Source organism: Rana temporaria, chromosome 4 (genome assembly GCF_905171775.1).
Source record: "Rana temporaria chromosome 4, aRanTem1.1, whole genome shotgun sequence".
NCBI classification, from domain to species: domain Eukaryota; kingdom Metazoa; phylum Chordata; class Amphibia; order Anura; family Ranidae; genus Rana; species Rana temporaria.
Genome location: NC_053492.1, coordinates 444174497 through 444193979, shown reverse-complemented (window position 1 = coordinate 444193979; position 19483 = coordinate 444174497). Strand labels below are relative to the sequence as shown.

At 45.5% G+C, this 19483-nt stretch overlaps 1 long non-coding RNA gene across 1 annotated transcript; it reads right to left on the bottom strand.

Moving 5' to 3' along the window:
• Positions 1 to 11023: 11023 nt before the first annotated feature.
• LOC120935463 lies at positions 11024 to 12751 on the bottom strand. The gene is made up of 2 exons (XR_005748501.1): positions 12351 to 12751; positions 11024 to 11416 (listed from the first exon to the last, which is right to left on the bottom strand). It is a non-coding gene; the product is annotated as an uncharacterized LOC120935463 (long non-coding RNA).
• Between the last annotated feature and the right edge of the window lie 6732 nt (positions 12752 to 19483).

Here is a 19483-nt window from a genome sequence, read left to right as displayed (position 1 = left end):
GAGGTGGCACTGATGGGCACTAATGATGGGCACTGATGTGCACTGATAGGTGGCACTGGTATGTGGCACTGATTGGTACTCATAGGCGGCACTGATAGGCACCAATAGGCAGCACTGATGGGTACTTATGGTGGCACGGATGGGTACTTATGGATGACACTGATAGGTGGCATGGATGGGCACTGATGGTCACTGATAAATGGGCACAGATGGGCACTGAAAGGTGGCACTGATGGACACTGATGGATGGCACTGATGACACTGATGGGTGGCAGTGCTGGGCATCACTGATTTAGGGTCTTTCACAATGGTGCCATTTGTGGGCACTGATTGGCACATATTTGGCATCAATTTGCATATGTGGATGGCCATGTGGGATGTACCTGGCCATCCACATGCTTGGGGCTTCCCTGGTGGTCCTGGCGGCTTCCCTGTGGTCCAGTGTGGGCATACGTGGGGGGCTGCACTGATAAACAATCAGCGCAAACCCCCCCTGTCAGGAGAGCCGCCGATCGGCTCTCCTCTACTTGCGTCTGTCAGACGCAAGTGAGGAAGAGCCGATCAACGGTTCTTCCTGTTTACATCATAATCAGCCGTGATTGGACACGTCTGATCACGTGGTAAAGAGCCTCCGCCGGAGGCTCTTTACCGAGATCGGTGATGTAGGGTGTCAGACTGACACCCTGCATCACTGATCGCCGCGCTGCGTGCCCCCACGGGCGCGCGCCAGCATGTGATCCTGCTGGACATCAATAGATGTCCAGTCAGGATAACAGAACCACTTCCCGGATGTCAATTGTCTATTGACCGGGCGGGAAGTGGTTAAAGTGAAACTAAACAGAGAAGTGCTAATGGCCATAATTCATTCACATAACTCATATATATCATGCCACCGTATTTCTTATTTATAGTCCTCTAAGTACCTTTTTTTTTTGCACTCATGATGCAGCAGGAATGAACCCGCCTGTTGCTTTTGGTGAGTGCTTCCGCCTGCCAATCACGACCCATTGAAGAGAATGGGGCCACACTGCAACTGCATGCTTCTGCGGGGTCCACGGGGTTAAATTAGGTGGTGAGAGAGCAACATGATGCTACCTGCTTTAACCCCTTGTGTGCTGTACTGCACAAGGTTGCAGGGCACTTAAAGAGGAAGTAAACCCTCTTGAAAAAAAAAAGACAACCTGCAAGACAAAGGCATAGCATACTAGCTCATTATAAAATACTTACCTGAGATCGAAGCCCCCGCAGCGGCCCTCGTTGCCTCCTCCGACGCCGCCATGATACCCGGAGTGACTTCTGGTATCACTGCTCTGGCGCTGTGAATGGCCGGAGCAACGATGACGTCACTCCCACGCATGCCCACGGGAACCGCCACTAACGTCATGATGCCGCTAGTAGCGGCACGCTCAGTGCGCCTGCGCCCGATGTCTATGGCGCATGCGCCGTCGACATTGGTGCCGCTATTCTTTGCAACTATCTCCTAAACCTTTTAGGTTTGGGACATATTTCTTGCACCTACAGGCAAGCCGTAATCTAGGCTTACCTGTACGTTAAAGTGGTTGTAATGGGTTTACAACCACTTTAAATCAACCATGAGAGGGCATATAATTCCTGCTGTAGATGCAACATTTGTACACCCCTGGCCACTGCAGCTAAAGAGGGTGCGCTTGGGGCGGGAGTGGTAAAAACATGCCTTAGAGCTGAGTTCCACCCAGAAATGGAACTTCCGCTGATCAGGTTCCTCCCCCCCCTATAGCTATGATTAAGCATTGTCACTCAATGCGAAACGCGTCAGCTGTTTATCCCACTGTGTGCTGATACCTGTAGTGCATTTTTTCCTGTACCCAATAAAGGGCACGTCTTTTTTCAAGTTACTGGAGTGCGGCTGTCCATATCCTTATTGTTTTTGCACATCCTGTGCATTGCCAGCACCTATCTGCTTCTGAGTGGACATCAATTACCTTAGTGAGCTCACATGGAGCGGCAGCTCTCTTACCTGTTCCCCCCCCCCCTTCCGGTGTCACATTTGTTCCCTTTCAGGGGGGGGAGCAGATACCTGTCCAATCCAGGTATTTGCTCCCACTTCTAGCAAACGATCGTCGTAGTATCCGTGGCGATCTACGCCATGTCAGTCCAGCCCTTCCTCCGTCCCCCTCGCTGCCTTCTGGGAGACACACAGGTCCCAGAATGTAGATATTTTCCAGCACACCATGAAACGACATGAATAGAGTCCAAATTAATGATTTATTGCATGATCACAGCACAAGGAGAGTGCAACTTTTCAGGGTCACGCATGGCCCAAATATCTACATTGTGGTTTGTACCCGTTTCCAGCTGGTTGTTGCTACAGCACCCTAATTTGAGAGCTCACCCAGGAATGTGTGCGATGGGAATATGAAGTAAAACACAGGTCCCAGAAGACAGCAGGTTGGAATCTGAGAAATATTTGGTATCTGCTGTTTTGCTCTTTTTTATACACTGTGTAGGATATTAACAAAAATTGCTTGCGATATAACAAATAATAATGGGCTTGTAAAGTTAATTACTGTTAAAATCCAGGGTCATTTCCAGCGCCAAAAATGTGTATATTTCCAGGTTTTCTAAAGCCATAGGCTGCTAGGCATACCTCCCAACTTTCTGAGATGGGAATGAGGGACACCTAGCACCAAAAGTATGCAGGCATAGGACACACCCCTTTCCACGCCCCCTTAAAGGAGAATTGTACAACAATAATAAAATTGGTTAAACCCACAAGTGCTGTTTTGACCACTACTATTCCTTTATATTGGCTTTTGGAATTTACAAATGCAGCAATTTAGAAAACAATTGTAAGGTTTAGCACTGGGAAACACGTTTTGATAGATAAAAAGTATATTTTATATATCGTATTTATCGGTGTATAACATACACTTTTTTCCCCCTTAAAATCAGGGGAAAATCGCGTGTGCGTGTTATACACTGATCCCTGCTGTCTGAGGGAAGAGGAGCGAGCGCTGCGCCGCCCAGGAATGATCTCCTTCCTGTGTATCCGGCACTCCGTTGCGCACAGCCACGCCTCCTGGCCCCGCATTGGACCACTGTACTGTCTATCATATGAGCAGAGGCAGGAGGCGTGGCTGTAAGTGACGGAGCACCGGGTACACAGGAAGGAGATCACGCCTCTATGTAATTCAGTGGCACTCGCTCCCCCTCTTCCCTCGGAGACAGCAGGGATGATCTGACAATGAAGGGTTAGACTGCAGATGGGCACTGAACAGGCAGGGCATTTTAGTAAATGTAAAGGCTGCAGATGGGCACTTATCAGGCTGCAGTGAGGAGCAATGTTGCAGATGGGCACAGATCCGGATTCATTGAGACTGCAGATGGACACAGATCAGGCTGCATTGAGGCTGCAGATGGGCACAGATCAGGATGCATTGAGACTGCAGATGGACACAGATCAGGCTGCATTGAGGCTGCAGATGGGCACAGATCAGGCTGCATTGATGCTGCAGATGGGCACAGATCAGGCTGCATTGAGGCTGCAGATAGGCACAGATCAGGCTGCATTGAGGCTGCAGATGGGCACAGATCAGGCTGCATTGAGACTGCAGATGGGCACAGATCAGGATGCATTGAGACTGCAGATGGGCACAGATCAGGCTGCAAGGAGATCACGGCTCTATGTAATTCAGCGGCACTCGCTCCCCCTCTTCCCTCGGAGACAGCAGGGATGATCTGACAATGAAGGGTTAGACTGCAGATGGGCACTGAACAGGCAGGGCATTTTAGTAAATGTATAGGCTGCAGATGGGCACTTATCAGGCTGCAGTGAGGAGCAATGTTGCAGATGGGCACAGATCCGGATTCATTGAGACTGCAGATGGACACAGATCAGGCTGCATTGAGGCTGCAGATGGGCACAGATCAGGCTGCATTGATGCTGCAGATGGGCACAGATCAGGCTGCATTGAGGCTGCAGATGGGCACAGATCAGGCTGCATTGAGGCTGCAGATGGGCACAGATCAGGCTGCATTGAGACTGCAGATGGGCACAGATCAGGATGCATTGAGACTGCAGATGGGCACAGATCAGGCTGCATTGAGACTGCAGATGGGCACAGATCAGGCTGCATTGAGACTGCAGATGGACACAGATCTGGCTGCATTGAGGCTGCAGATGGGCACAGATCAGGCTGCATTGATGCTCATATACCATCATTTTGCTTCAAAGTGGTTTATTAAAAAAAAAAAAAAAATTCCTGAAACTTCCCTCTTAAATTGGGGTGCGTGTTATACACCGATAAATACGGTACATCTATATAGATCAGACCAAAATGAGGGACAAATGAGGAGGAATGAGGGACAGATGGACATTGCTCCAAGTCAGGGACAGTCCCTCGAAATCAGGGACAGTTGGGAGCTATGCCATAGGCTCTCCTATGAAATCAATGATCACCTTTACAATTTTCAGCATGCTTCTTTAGCTGTCCAGGCATGCTGGGACTTGTAGTTTCTGTGGTCTTTTGGTATGGCTAAAAATAAAATGTAATATACTCTCTTAGAAGCCCCTTTGGGCTTGAAAAAAAAACCTGACTTGTCCTCTAGAGAAAGCCAGCTGGACACCTGCTCCTAAGTCCTGTCCGCCTCTGAGAATAGACTTCATCACTCCATCTGCACCTGGTTTGACGTAAGGAGATTTCGGGAAACGGCCAGACTGTGCTGAGTGATACGTGGCTCCCAATTTTCTCTAAGCAGGCATTACAGACAACAATATGCCTTTGGTTTTGCAAACCTGGAGGCAGAGTAGAGTGGAGAGAAGAGGAGAATATGTACTGGATAACAGACAGAATGGTTCTCTGTGCTAAAAGTTAAATGGGTTTGTTTGTATTCCAACTACTACAAAAGAATTCCGCCGAACATTTTGCCTCTATATCGATCACACAATAGAAATGTGTTGCATTGAAACATATACTTAAAAAACAGCCAGGGAATGACTTACTATAAATCCATAAATTAAGCAGAATTGCTGCCTTTTTGTTCACAGGAATAATTCAATTTGTGTTTTTTTTTTTTTCATGCAAAAATAAGTAATACTAAATGCAATCTTACTGATTTTTAGGTGCATTTAGAATATTTATACTACATAAGGCATTGACTGTCAGGATTCTAGATGCTGTATATATGTCACCAAGGTTTTTTACCTACACGTGTTGAGGGGCTCCAGGGATTATGACTGATATAGAGCAAAAAACAATGGGCTAGATTCACATAGATTAGCGGATCTTTAGATCCGCGTAATCTATGTGATTTACGATCCGCCGGTGCAATTTTGCGAGGCTAGTGCAGTATTCACAAAGCACTTACCTCCAAACTTGCACCGGCGGATCGTAACTCCCCCGGCGGAATTCAAATTCCGCGGCTAAGGGGAGTGTACAATTTAAATCAGGCGCGTTCCCGCGCCGATTTAACTGCGCATGCGCCGCCGGCGAAATTTCCCAGTGCGCATGCTCCAAATGACGTCGCTAGGACGTCATTGTTTTCGGCGGCAAGTAAATTGCGGCCATCCGTATTCCAGACCGACTTACGCAAACGTCGTAAAAATTTGAAACTCGGCGCGGGAACGACAGCCATACTTAACATAGGAAACGCCGCAGTTACCCCTGCTATCATTACGACGCATGCGGGGGATCCCTTCGGACGGATTGATCCGGTGAGTCTGTACTGACCAGCGGATCAATCCGTTGGGATGGATTCAAGCGGATAGATTTGAAAGCATGTCTTCAAATTTATATCCGCTTGAAATCCATCCCAGGGGATAAAAATCCGCGGAAACTGATCCGCTGGAGTGTACACACCATAGGATCTATCCGCTGAAACCGATCCGCTGAGATTTTTCAGCGGATGGATTCTATGGTGTGTACGGGGCCTAAAACGGCCTTGCCTACACACGATCGTGAAAAAAAAAAATTCTCTAGCAAAGCGCGGTGACGTACAGCACGTACGACGGCACTATAAAGGGGAAGGACGTGAGGATTTCTCAGAAGAAATAAGGACATTTAAAAGTAAAATGGAAGAATGAGGTAAGTGAGGGAGGACTGCACTAAGGTAAAGGAAGCTATTTAGGGGAAAAATGTTTACCTTTACAACTCCTTTAAGAATATAATGTAGCAAGAGCATATACAGTATCTCTCAAAAACTCTCTAAATTTTGCTGTCCCAATCAAAATTTCCAAATTGGACCCAATTAGCCATCCCTGGTGTCATGTCACTCGCTAGTGTTACAAGGTCTCAGGTGTGAATGGGGAGCAGGTGTGTTAAATTTGGTGTTATCGCTCTCACTCTCTCATACTGTTCACTGGAAGGAAAGAAAAATTATAGTAAATGTTTGATACAATTTTCCATTTTCCATACTCCACCTAAAACAGAAAAAAATTGTCTATACATATTTAAATCCATATTTTAGTGTAGTTTATCAATTGTACATCGTGTGTGACCAGCAAAGGCACCTTGCACAATTTTACTATAACTATTGTCCTATTTTTACTAAAAGGTGACTAAAGATCACACAAAACCAAGACAACTGCCGGATGTTCTCATTTTAGTGTTGTTTTTAATTCTTTCAAAGTTCAAAGTGTTTTTTTATCAGATGATATATTATAAAGCGATTCATGATCATGAATGAACTTTTGCATAGTACCTGTAAAATAATGTCATTACAGTATTTTTTACAATGAAATACAGCAGAAAGGAAACGGCTGTGAAATTTCAGTGACTTATTACTGTAACTTGTAGCTAAAATTAATTTGTTATTCAAAGTAGTTTCTAAAACCCGCTGGACTGATCCAACCCACATCTGATTTTTTTTTTTTTTCATAATAGGTTCATTTTTATAATGCCATTGATTTGTTACTGGCTTAAAGCTGAGCTTCAGGCGAAACAAATATTGCTTAAATGTGTATTTTTACTTACCGTATTTATCGGCATATACCGCGCACTTTTTTCCCCTTAAAATAAGGGGAAAATCGTGGGTGCGCGATATACGCCGATCCTAGCTTCCCGCGCTGTGTTGAACGCCGCCGTCGACATAAAACAAGCGCAGTACACTCGGCCAGGCTCGGCTCCCCTCACGGTCACGCCCCTGTGCCGCCTCCTAGCCTTTATGCAAGAGGAGCCGAGCGTGGTCGAGCGTGCCCGAGTGTACTGCACTCGGTATATGTCGGCGGCGGCATTCAAACACAGAGCGGGAAGCGGGGATCGACTCAGAAACAGCGCAGGAGAAGCGGGGAGGACACCACCGAGGCCATAGACGGACGCCGGACCAGACAAGGCCGCCGATGGACGCCGGGCCAGACACCGACGAGGGGCATTCAAACTGTACGTTTTTTTTGTTTTTTTTTTCAGGAAATTTCCCTTCCAGGTTGGGGGTGCGCGCTATACGCCGGGGCGCGCTATATGAAGATAAATACGGTATCTTTGTATCCTTTCTTTTACATTCGTGCAATGATCCAGTATGAAACAAGTGATGTACTTTGCAGGAACTTCCTGTAATAAAGACCGATCACTGCACTCTCTCTATGTCGCGGTCAGGGGTCAGGCTCAGTGGCTAATGATGGGCTCAGGTGTGTTCGGATCGTAAGCCCGCCAGGAAGCCGTCACTGCACACGGCCAATCATAGACCGTGTGTAAGTGCAGCTGCAGGCTGGGAAATGCCTCACTGCCTATGACATAGCTCCCAACTGTCCCGGATTTTGAGGGACTGTCCCTGATTTGGAACAAAGTCACTCTTCTGTCCCTCATTCCTCCTCATTTGTCCCTCATTCTAGTCTGATCTATATGGTTGTATATAAAATGCACTTAAATCCGGGGACATATTATTATTTTTTTACTAGTAATGGCGGCAATCAGCGACTCTCTGCCCGTCGCCGCCCGCCTCACAGCCTCTCAAGTCTTACTCTTTGGGCCCCGGCTACTACTGAATGGGGAGCGGAGGAAGATCACTCCACCAGGGAAGGCAAGGAGATAAACAGGCAGGCGGCTGGCCAGGATTTGAGCCAAGGCAGAAGAACATGCGAGCGAAGCTCAATGGGCATGCGCCCGAAACTGAAGAAATATTCCCTCAGCTCCGACCAGCACATGATCATCAGAAAGGGGCACAGATAATGGAAAAAAAAATTAAGTGAGTGGAGGGGTGTAATTCAGATTTTTTTTTTTATTCGGCACTGACTGTCTTTAAAATTGCCCCAGCCCCTGTTCAAATCCCATCCCGGCACAAAACCGGGACAGACTTGGTCCAGGGACAGTGTCATCAATCCGGGGACTGTCCCCTGAAACCGGGGATGTCTGGTCACCCTACTCTACAGGCTATGTACAGCACAGTAGGAAAAGTGTGGTGCAATGCTACAGTAGCACCAACACTTTTCCCATTTCCACTTTTTGCAATTGTCAATTGCGGTGCTGGCAGCTTCCCACCTTTATTGGACAGTGCGGTATTTAGCACACATTTTTTCACTATGTACAGCACAGTGGTATTGTCAAAAGTGCTACTTTTGCAAGGTAATATTTGGGTTGCAAAGGCATTTGAGGCACACCAATTGAGTTTATAGCCTTTTTGGCTACCACGTGGGTAGGTACCGGAGCATGATGGGACTGTGACATCATAAGAGAGGCCTATATAAATCTGTGCGAACCGCACACCCGGCCATTACAGCGAGAAGAAGCGTTGTGTCAACATCGGAAGAAGAGAAGAAGACGTCACAGAAGAGCGGGCTTGCGCCGCCGCTAGTAATTGAGCTAACACACGAAGATAGCGGCGGCCAACCCTGAAGAAGAAGGCACCGGGGAGCGCCGAGATGACAGCGGAGAAGATGGGAGAAGACCCCCGGAGAGTGGAGAAAACCGCCGGAGAGCGGAGAAGACCCCCCGGAGAGCGGAAGAAGAAGCCCCCCCCTGGTAAAAGAGCTGTCTAATAGCCCCCCGGAGCTGTCTAATAAATGACTTTAAAAACCCTGTGTCGTGTGTTTATTTTCTTTTACACTTTGCCGACAGGTGAATAGGTAGGGGTACGATGTACCCCATATTCATTCACCTAGGGTGGGGGGCCGGTATCTGGGGGCCCCCTTATTAAAGGGGGCTTCCAGATTCCGATAAGCCCCCCGCCCGCAGACCCCGACAACCAACGGCCAGGGTTGTCGGGAAGAGGCCCTGTCCTTATCAACAGGTGGACAGGGTGCTCTGGGATGGGGGGCCACAGGGCGCCCCCCTGCCCCAGAGCACCCAACCCCCCCATGTTGAGGGCATGCGGCCTGGTACGGCTCAGGAGGGGGGGGGCACTCGCTCGTCCCCACTCCTTTTCTGTCCGGCCGGGCAGCGTGCTTTGGATACAGGTCTGGTATGGATTGTGTGGGGACCCCCACGCCGTTTTTTCGGCGTAGGGGGGGTCTCCTTACAACCCATACCAGACCTAAGGGCCTGGTATGCCCCTGGGGGGGGGGGCCCATGCCGTTTTTTTATTTGAAATTTGGCGTGGGAGTTCCCCCTCAGGATTCATACCAAACGCCGCAGCTAGAATTGGCGGGAATCCAAGTCAGATCCCCGTCGCTTCTATGATGCGCTCGCTGGAATGTGCTTTGTTTATTCCAGCAAGTGCGAGATGTTGGCACCCTCTCGCCGAGAATCAGCGCAATGCTGTCGTGCTGGAAACACATTCTCGGCAACAGGTACTGTATATCTTTTCAGAAAGTGCACCACTCCAGCAAGATGTAATAGAAGTCTACTGAAAAGTGCAGATAATCCAGCAGTAAAGCCACAGGTGCACTGAGCTGCACCTGCGGTGTGGATAAATCGCAGGGCATTAATGTGAAATCAGCCTTATAGGGAGTGTGTCCCCCGACCAGTTGCCAAATCACTTAAGTGGCCCTCACTCTTTAAAATAGGGTGACCAGACATCCCCAGTTTCAGGGGACAGTCCCCTGATTGAAGACACTGTCCCCGGACCAAGTCTGTCCCTGGTTTTGTCCCCGGATTGGATTTAATAGGGGGCAGGGGCAATTTCAAAGACAATCAGTGCAGAATTAAAATAAAAAAATTAGAATTACACCCCTCCGCTCCGCCGTGCCTACTAGCATAGGGGGGTTGTATTTTTCCCATTATCTGTGCCCCTTTCTGATGATCATGTGCTGGTCGGAGCGGAGGGAATATTTCTTCATTTTCGGGCGCATGCCCATTCAGCTTCGCTCGCATTTTCTTCTGCCTTGGCTCAAATCCTGGCCAGCCACCTGCCTATCTCCTTGCCTTCCCTGGCGAAGTGATCTTCCTCCGCTCCCCATCCAGTAGTAGCCGGGGCCTGAAGAGTAAGACTTATGAGGCTGTGCGGCGGGCGGCGACGGGCAGAGAGTCGCTGATTGTTGCCATTAATAGTAAAGAAAAAATATGTCCCCGGATTTCATTTTAAAATCTGGTCACCTTACTTTAAAAGAGAAGTATGGGTTTGGGGTTTTTACCTGATTCATACTTACCTCGGTCCGTTGCTGCATCTGTCCCCCGGCGCCTCTACACTGAGAACCAAGCGATGGAACATTGCCGATCACTTGGTTCTGACAGTTCCCTGAGCAGAGAGCTGCTGTCTGTCAATCAGCAGCCCTCCAACCTGCTTCCTCCTCGCTCACTTGAGCGCTGAGCTGTGGAGGGGCGGGGAGCGGCCTGCTCAGACTCTCCGCAGCTCACTGAGAGGCTGAGCGGGGTGTCATTACAGGCACCTGGCAGATCCTAACTTCGATTTTCATGATGACGTGGTGCCTGGACTGATATCCGTGAAATCAGCAGAGAGAGGACTTCAGCTGTGGGTCACAGGAGTGCAAAACAATCCATAGAAGTACAGTCAAACAAGCTTTGGCTAGACTTCTCCTTTAAAAGGTTGTAATAGGTATGTCTCGATCAGTCGATCATAATACAGGCTGCTTGGGGCCCGACTGATGACCATAGATCCAGATAAAGAGGGAAAGAGAATTTTTTGGGACTTTTTAAGGCACAAGTATACAACAATATAAAATATATATGTAAAAATTTATTAAATAATTATAATAGTAATGCACAGTGTACAAAACAGCAAAAGAGTTTGGGACAACCCCACATATCAGATATGATAACAAAACCGTTATTTTCTAATACAGTGGAGTCGTAGTCTCGACCGGTTTCGCAGTCTATAACTGCTTCTTCAGGAGAAATATCTATAGGGTACATATAACAAATATAAGTAACAAAATAATAATAATAACAAGCAATTATATACACTGATTTAATGGAAAAGATACATAGATTTCAGTGTTTGCGCCTTATAAGAGAGTCAAGGACTACTCACCTTGATGAGCCAAGGTGATCGTAACTTGGCTTAGGCAATGGCCCCCTAGGGCGCACGTGAGGGATAGTAGGAGCGGGCTCTGATGGAGAAGGTGTATGGGTTATTGCTAGTAATGGGGGTAATGGAGGATAGAGGTGCAAAAGAAAGGGGAAGAGGAACGGGAAATAGAAATGAAGAGAAAATAAAGAAAGAAAGAAGATAGTGAAAAAGGGAAAGGGAAAAAAAAAAAAAGGAAGGGAAGGAGAAAAAAGGAAGGAAAAAAGAGGAAAAAAGAAAATGGAGAAAGAGGAAAAACAGTAAAATAAAAATGTGGTGGAAAGAGGGGAAGAAGGAAAGAAGGGGGGAAGGGGGGGAAAAGAAAAAGGGGGGGAGGGTCAAGGATAAGAAGAAGGGAGAGGAGGGAAGGGCGATGGGGAAAGTGGGGAAAGGGAAAGGAGTAGGAAGGGGAGAGGAGGGGGGGAGGTCGAAAAAGAGAGAAGAAAGGGGTTAAGTGAAAACAGTAAAAGAAATATATGGGAAGGGAGGGTGGAGAGAGAGACAAAAAGGGGGGAAGGGGGGGGGGGGGGTTTTAAGGAAAAAGGGAAAAGGGGGGGGAAAAAAGAGGGGGAAGAGGGGGGGGGGGGAAAAAGAAGGAGAAAGAGAAAAAGAAGATGGATTGGGAAAATGGGGGAGGGAAAGAAGGAAGGAAGGAGAGGGGAGGGGGAGGTTGTCTGGTGGGAGGAGGGAAAAAGAAAAAGAAAAAGAGATAAGTATAGGAGGTGAAAAGGAGAGAAAGGAAGGGAGGAAGGGAGATCTGGTTGTGAGGTGGTGAATGGTGAGGGCTGGTAATGAAAGTAAGAAAATGTGAAAATAAGAATGAAAGTAAGTATTGCCCAGGTAAAAAATATATATAATAATTAAATTATATATGGAAATTGAAAGCAGCAACCAAGAACAATTATGCTTGAGTAGCAGGACACCAGGGAGTGATGATTAGTGCTGGGGTGAAGAGAGTGAATAATATTGCAGCTTACCCTCCAAGAACTTGTAATCACTATAATGAATACTGGGGTGGTGGATACATGTTGATGACAATTAGATAACAGCAAGCAATGAAAGAAAGCCAGTGTAGGTAAACACAAGCAGATCAATCTGGGGAAGATATAATGTCAGACGGTTGCTTTAGAGTAATGGTGTCCAATGGTAAAATTACACCGCAATGATTGTTGCAAGATTGCTGTTAATTAAGGTCTGCTTACCATCAATAGTGTATTGTCTGTCCATCCCCAGGGAGAGCGCCGTGCACCTCACCAAGACCGCTTGGAGAGCGGCTTTAAATGGGGAATCCCAAGTCACGTCATGCGTCACGTGGGCGTGACGCAGACGTGACTCACCATTCAGAACGGCCGCGCATTGGTCAATGCGCGGCCTTGCAGACAGGACATCCATGGCCGGAGGCCGGGTGAGAAGCTGCAAGTCACGGGCTCCGATTGGAGCCCGTGGTCTGAAAGGTCCAGCGTGCGCCAATCAAAGGAAGGGGGGCGCGGCCGCGGCCAGCCCGATCACATGGCAAGACACTAGGCTGACAAGGCGCCGCACTGAAATGTACAAAGAAAATTTGAAAATATAAAACATTCATAAGTAAGTATTACAGACATGATCATTGTAAAAATATACAGGGGGATAAGCCTGCAGTATATTAGATTGTGGAGTCATTATGCAGTGATGATACAGAAATCAGGGTGATGATAATCATAATGAGACAATTCAATTGGGCTATAACAAACATCAAAATGTAATGGTGGCCAAAGAGGTGGTGTACATGAAGGAAGCATAGATATGGCATTCTGATAAAACAGTCAAACATGTCATACTAAGATAAATTATAAATGAAAAAATAATAATAGAAAAATAGAAAAATAATAATAAAGCAATCCAAGTCCCGCTTATATAAAGGATTTATATGAATTGACCTCATTAAGGCCTGGAAAGGTCATAGCATTCAGATGTTCTATCCATAATGGATGGATAGAACATCTGAATGCTATGACCTTTCCAGGCCTTAATGAGGTCAATTCATATAAATCCTTTATATAAGCGGGACTTGGATTGCTTTATTATTATTTTTCTATTTTTCTATTATTATTTTTTCATTTATAATTTATCTTAGTATGACATGTTTGACTGTTTTATCAGAATGCCATATCTATGCTTCCTTCATGTACACCACCTCTTTGGCCACCATTACATTTTGATGTTTGTTATAGCCCAATTGAATTGTCTCATTATGATTATTATCACCCTGATTTCTGTATCATCACTGCATAATGACTCCACAATCTAATATACTGCAGGCTTATCCCCCTGTATATTTTTACAATGATCATGTCTGTAATACTTACTTATGAATGTTTTATATTTTCAAATTTTCTTTGTACATTTCAGTGCGGCGCCTTGTCAGCCTAGTGTCTTGCCATGTGATCGGGCTGGCCGCGGCCGCGCCCCCCTTCCTTTGATTGGCGCACGCTGGACCTTTCAGACCACGGGCTCCAATCGGAGCCCGTGACTTGCAGCTTCTCACCCGGCCTCCGGCCATGGATGTCCTGTCTGCAAGGCCGCGCATTGACCAATGCGCGGCCGTTCTGAATGGTGAGTCACGTCTGCGTCACGCCCACGTGACGCATGACGTGACTTGGGATTCCCCATTTAAAGCCGCTCTCCAAGCGGTCTTGGTGAGGTGCACGGCGCTCTCCCTGGGGATGGACAGACAATACACTATTGATGGTAAGCAGACCTTAATTAACAGCAATCTTGCAACAATCATTGCGGTGTAATTTTACCATTGGACACCATTACTCTAAAGCAACCGTCTGACATTATATCTTCCCCAGATTGATCTGCTTGTGTTTACCTACACTGGCTTTCTTTCATTGCTTGCTGTTATCTAATTGTCATCAACATGTATCCACCACCCCAGTATTCATTATAGTGATTACAAGTTCTTGGAGGGTAAGCTGCAATATTATTCACTCTCTTCACCCCAGCACTAATCATCACTCCCTGGTGTCCTGCTACTCAAGCATAATTGTTCTTGGTTGCTGCTTTCAATTTCCATATATAATTTAATTATTATATATATTTTTTACCTGGGCAATACTTACTTTCATTCTTATTTTCACATTTTCTTACTTTCATTACCAGCCCTCACCATTCACCACCTCACAACCAGATCTCCCTTCCTCCCTTCCTTTCTCTCCTTTTCACCTCCTATACTTATCTCTTTTTCTTTTTCTTTTTCCCTCCTCCCACCAGACAACCTCCCCCTCCCCTCTCCTTCCTTCCTTCTTTCCCTCCCCCATTTTCCCAATCCATCTTCTTTTTCTCTTTCTCCTTCTTTTTCCCCCCCCCCCCTCTTCTCCCTCTTTTTTCCCCACCCTTTTCCCTTTTTCCTTAAAACCCCCCCCCCCCTTCCCCCCTTTTTGTCTCTCTCTCCACCCTCCCTTCCCATATATTTCTTTTACTGTTTTCACTTAACCCCTTTCTTCTCTCTTTTTCGACCTCCCCCCCTCCTCTCCCCTTCCTACTCCTTTCCCTTTCCCCACTTTCCCCATCGCCCTTCCCTCCTCTCCCTTCTTCTTATCCTTGACCCTCCCCCCCTTTTTCTTTTCCCCCCCTTCCCCCCTTCTTTCCTTCTTCCCCTCTTTCCACCACATTTTTATTTTACTGTTTTTCCTCTTTCTCCATTTTCTTTTTTCCTCTTTTTTCCTTCCTTTTTTCTCCTTCCCTTCCTTTTTTTTTTTTTTCCCTTTCCCTTTTTCACTATCTTCTTTCTTTCTTTATTTTCTCTTCATTTCTATTTCCCGTTCCTCTTCCCCTTTCTTTTGCACCTCTATCCTCCATTACCCCCATTACTAGCAATAACCCATACACCTTCTCCATCAGAGCCCGCTCCTACTATCCCTCACGTGCGCCCTAGGGGGCCATTGCCTAAGCCAAGTTACGATCACCTTGGCTCATCAAGGTGAGTAGTCCTTGACTCTCTTATAAGGCGCAAACACTGAAATCTATGTATCTTTTCCATTAAATCAGTGTATCTAATTGCTTGTTATTATTATTATTTTGTTACTTATATTTGTTATATGTACCCTATAGATATTTCTCCTGAAGAAGCAGTTATAGACTGCGAAACCGGTCGAGACTACGACTCCACTGTATTAGAAAATAACGGTTTTGTTATCATATCTGATATGTGGGGTTGTCCCAAACTCTTTTGCTGTTTTGTACACTGTGCATTACTATTATAATTATTTAATAAATTTTTACATATATATTTTATATTGTTGTATACTTGTGCCTTAAAAAGTCCCAAAAAATTCTCTTTCCCTCTTTATCTGGATCTATGGTCATCAGTCGGGCCCCAAGCAGCCTGTATTATGATCGACTGATCGAGACATACCTATTACAAATAACAGGGATGTGGGCACAGTTTATATTTCTAGCGATCTATTTCTAACGAGGCTATACTCGCATTTTCTAATATCCTTTAAAAGGTTGCGTACCCCTGGTTTAGTACATCGCCCATTGGTTTCTTTACTGAACTATATCTATTCTGGAGCCTCAACGCCTTCTGCTTGAACTGTGTGACTATGGTATGAGTGGCGAACAAAAAGCCTGGAACATACAGATCAAGGGATCCCTATTTTCCTAGCAATGACCCTTGTAGTTTTCAAAGTAAGAGGTTCCATAATGGCAGATCTCTGTTTAAAAAAAAAAGTGGTTTAAGCATTTTTAAGCATCAGAACTGTAAAAATGTGGCCAATGGGCACTGCCTAGTGATGTCTTCCTGTTGGCCCATAATTTTTTCTGGCCATTTCAACTATTCTGCAGTTTGGTACTTTATGGTGAATGCCATGCTTTAGTGTTTACTGCATACTTTATAGACATGAGCTCAGCTTCTTTGGGAGTCTGATGCAGGTGTTGGGTAATTTCTTAGGGTTTGTGGTTGTTCACCCCGTCCAGGGATAATTACCGGCAGTGGCGTATCTAGGGTATGGCAGCCATGGCAAGTGCCATGGGCGCCATGTGAAGGGGGCGCTGTTGATTGGCTGGGCAGCAAGGCACTTACCAGGGTCTGAGGGTCTCTTTTTTCCTCCTGTCCGAGCATAGGCAGGATCTCCTTTTTAGCACCTTTGCTAATAGACAATGGCAGCGCTATCCCTGCTGCATTCAGCCACAGTCCTCCCCTGTTCTCCCAGGCTCTCCCATTCCATCTGGTCGGATTGGCAGCGCACAAAGAAGGAGGAACATCAGTTTCTCCCTCTCCTCTGTGAAAACTGAGGCCTTAAGTGATGAAGATTTCATCACTTCCAGTATTGGTTCTGCAGTTACCTGGCCTTGGAGGGCAGAGGAGGGATCAGGGGTCTAATAAACCCCAGATTTCTCCATAAAGAGGATATGTCACTACCCAAGGTATCACAAGGCATAATAAATATCACTAGCTTTGTTAGCTGTTTTTTTTTTGTTAAGGTTATCTGAAAGATGGGTTTCAAATGTTTCGACAGGGGCGCAGTTTCAGTGCTTGCCATTGGCGCTATTTTCACTAGATACGCCTCTGCTTACCAGAACTGGTTCTTTGCCAGCCTTCGGGAATCGGCATATCTAGGTCATTTGCATATTCAACGCGTAAATCAACGGAAGCGCCCCTAGCGGCCAGCGTAAATATGCACCCAAGATACGACGGCGTACTATGACTTACGTTGGTCGGCTGAAGCCAGATTTCAGGCGTATCTAGCTTCAAGAATACCGCGCAGAGATACGACGGCGCATCTTTAAACTTACGCGGCGTATCAATAGATACGCCAGCGTAAAAGCTTTCTGAATCCGGGCCCTTGTGTTTACAAAATAGGGGATAGTTTTATGGCATTTTTATGAATTCTTTTTTTTACTACTAATGGTGGCGATCAGCGATTTTTTTCATGACTGCGACATTATGGCGGACACATCGGACACTTTTGACACATTTTTGGAACCATTGTCATTTTCACAGCAAAAAGTGCTATGTGAAAATGACACTGGCAGTGAAGGGGTTAACCAGGAGGGGGCGCTGTAGGGGTTAAGTGTGCCCTAAGGGAGTGTTCTTACTGTGGGAGGAGCGTGGCTGTGTGTGTGTGACGTCACTGATCGTCGCTCCCTAACACAAGGAACAGACGATCAAGACAGCCACACTAGGAAGAATGGGGAAGGTTTGTTTACACTCGCCTCTCCCAGTTCTTCCTCTCTGTGACCCGATCGCGGGACACCGGCGGCGATCTGGTCTGCGGATCCCGCGGTGACGGAGGACAGGGCCAGGTCGCGAGCACGCAGCCACTGGCGCACTTGTGACCCACGGCTGGGCATCTTAAAGGGGACGTATCTGTACGCCCATGTGCCCAGCCGTGCCATTCTGCCGAGGTAAATACTTGTGCGGCGGTCCTTAAGCAGTTAAACAACAAGTTATGTATATAAAAAAAAAACTGTAAATGTTGAAGTAGAACTAAAGGCAGAACTACTCACAGTTCTCTAACAGTCTGACGCCAGCAAGGTCTCTCGTTGGCTTCTTCCAGATTTTGGTCTTCGACTGTCTTTATTGGCCGGTGTTGGATGACATCACTTCCGCACCTGCACAGAAGTCATTCATCCCTGCAGACTGGTACTGTGCCAGAAATGTAAATCCCAGCATCATGTATATAGACAGGTAAATGTATTTTTTAATGCAGAAGAGATATTGCATGTCTTTTCTTCAATAAAAAGCCTGACTATTTGCAATTTTTTTTTTTTTTTTTTACATTTATTTCCACTTTAACATTTTAGTAATTGATTTTATTTTAAGTAATTCAATAAAGAAAAAAAATAACAATTTTTGCTCTGTTATACCTATATATCTCAAATACAATAAAAGAAAAAAAAATGTAATCGAAGACCTATAATGTAATCTATAATTTATAATTGAAATCATATTCGTGCGCACAGGGTGTGCCAGGTGTGCCTGGGCACACCCTAATCACCCCGTGGGGCTCATATTCCCCATTTAGACCCCTGGTATATCATGAAAATAAAAAATAAATGATAGAAAATTATAAAAAAAAAAAAATTAAAAAAATAATAAAATAAATAAAATTGTAAAAAATAATATAAAAAAAAACAATAGAAATGAAAACTACTGCTCTATTGACACTGTGATTATACACACACACACACACACACACACACACACACTGACACACACACATACAGACACACACACAAACACACACACACGCATGGGGCTCCTAATGAATTGTAAAAAAACAAATAAAAAAAATAGCATTATATAAAAAAGAAATACATAAAAACTACTGACACCAATCTAATCCCTACTGACACCATCCACTGCTCTACTACGCATGTGTGTTTGAGCTTTGGGGTGCACACACTAATGCAATAGACTGTGCACACTTATGATTGTAATCTTAAACTCCAAACTTTCTGCAATCTATAATCTAAAATAAATAAAGTGCAAGCACATTTCATTTGGCCTTGTTTTACACTTACGTCACTATCTCTACCTTTGCAAGCCTTCTGGTTTATGGGTTATAATTTATGCTGTGCACAAACTTCAGCTCTTTCATGCTCATTTCCTTTCATGCAAAAACAGGAACTACCGTCAGCTTGTAACTTTTGGTGACTTAGATTACAATGTGTGATAGCGATATATGTTCTTGCATAGATACACTTTTTTTTTAATAAGCACTTATCATGATAATTCACTAAAAGTGACTTGTAGGCAAACCCCCCCCCCCCCCAAAAAAAAAAAACTCATCACGTGAAACAGATATATTTGTTTATTGGGAAACATCATTCAAATTACAGCTCTGCAATTCAGTCAGAAAATTGAACAGTGAGTCCATCTAGAACCAGAATTTAAGCAATTCTAAGGTAAGTATTTCAGAATGGGCTAGTATGTGGTGCATACTAGCTCATTATGCCTTTTGCCTTACAGGTGACATTTTTTTTTTTTAATGGGACTATACAACCGCTTTAAAATGTAAATTCCCTTAAACTTGATTAAGTTAAAGAATGAGAGACATTCTAAGATCCAACAAGGCTAAAACAGGGTCCCAGAGGGTCACATACCGTATAAACTCAAGTA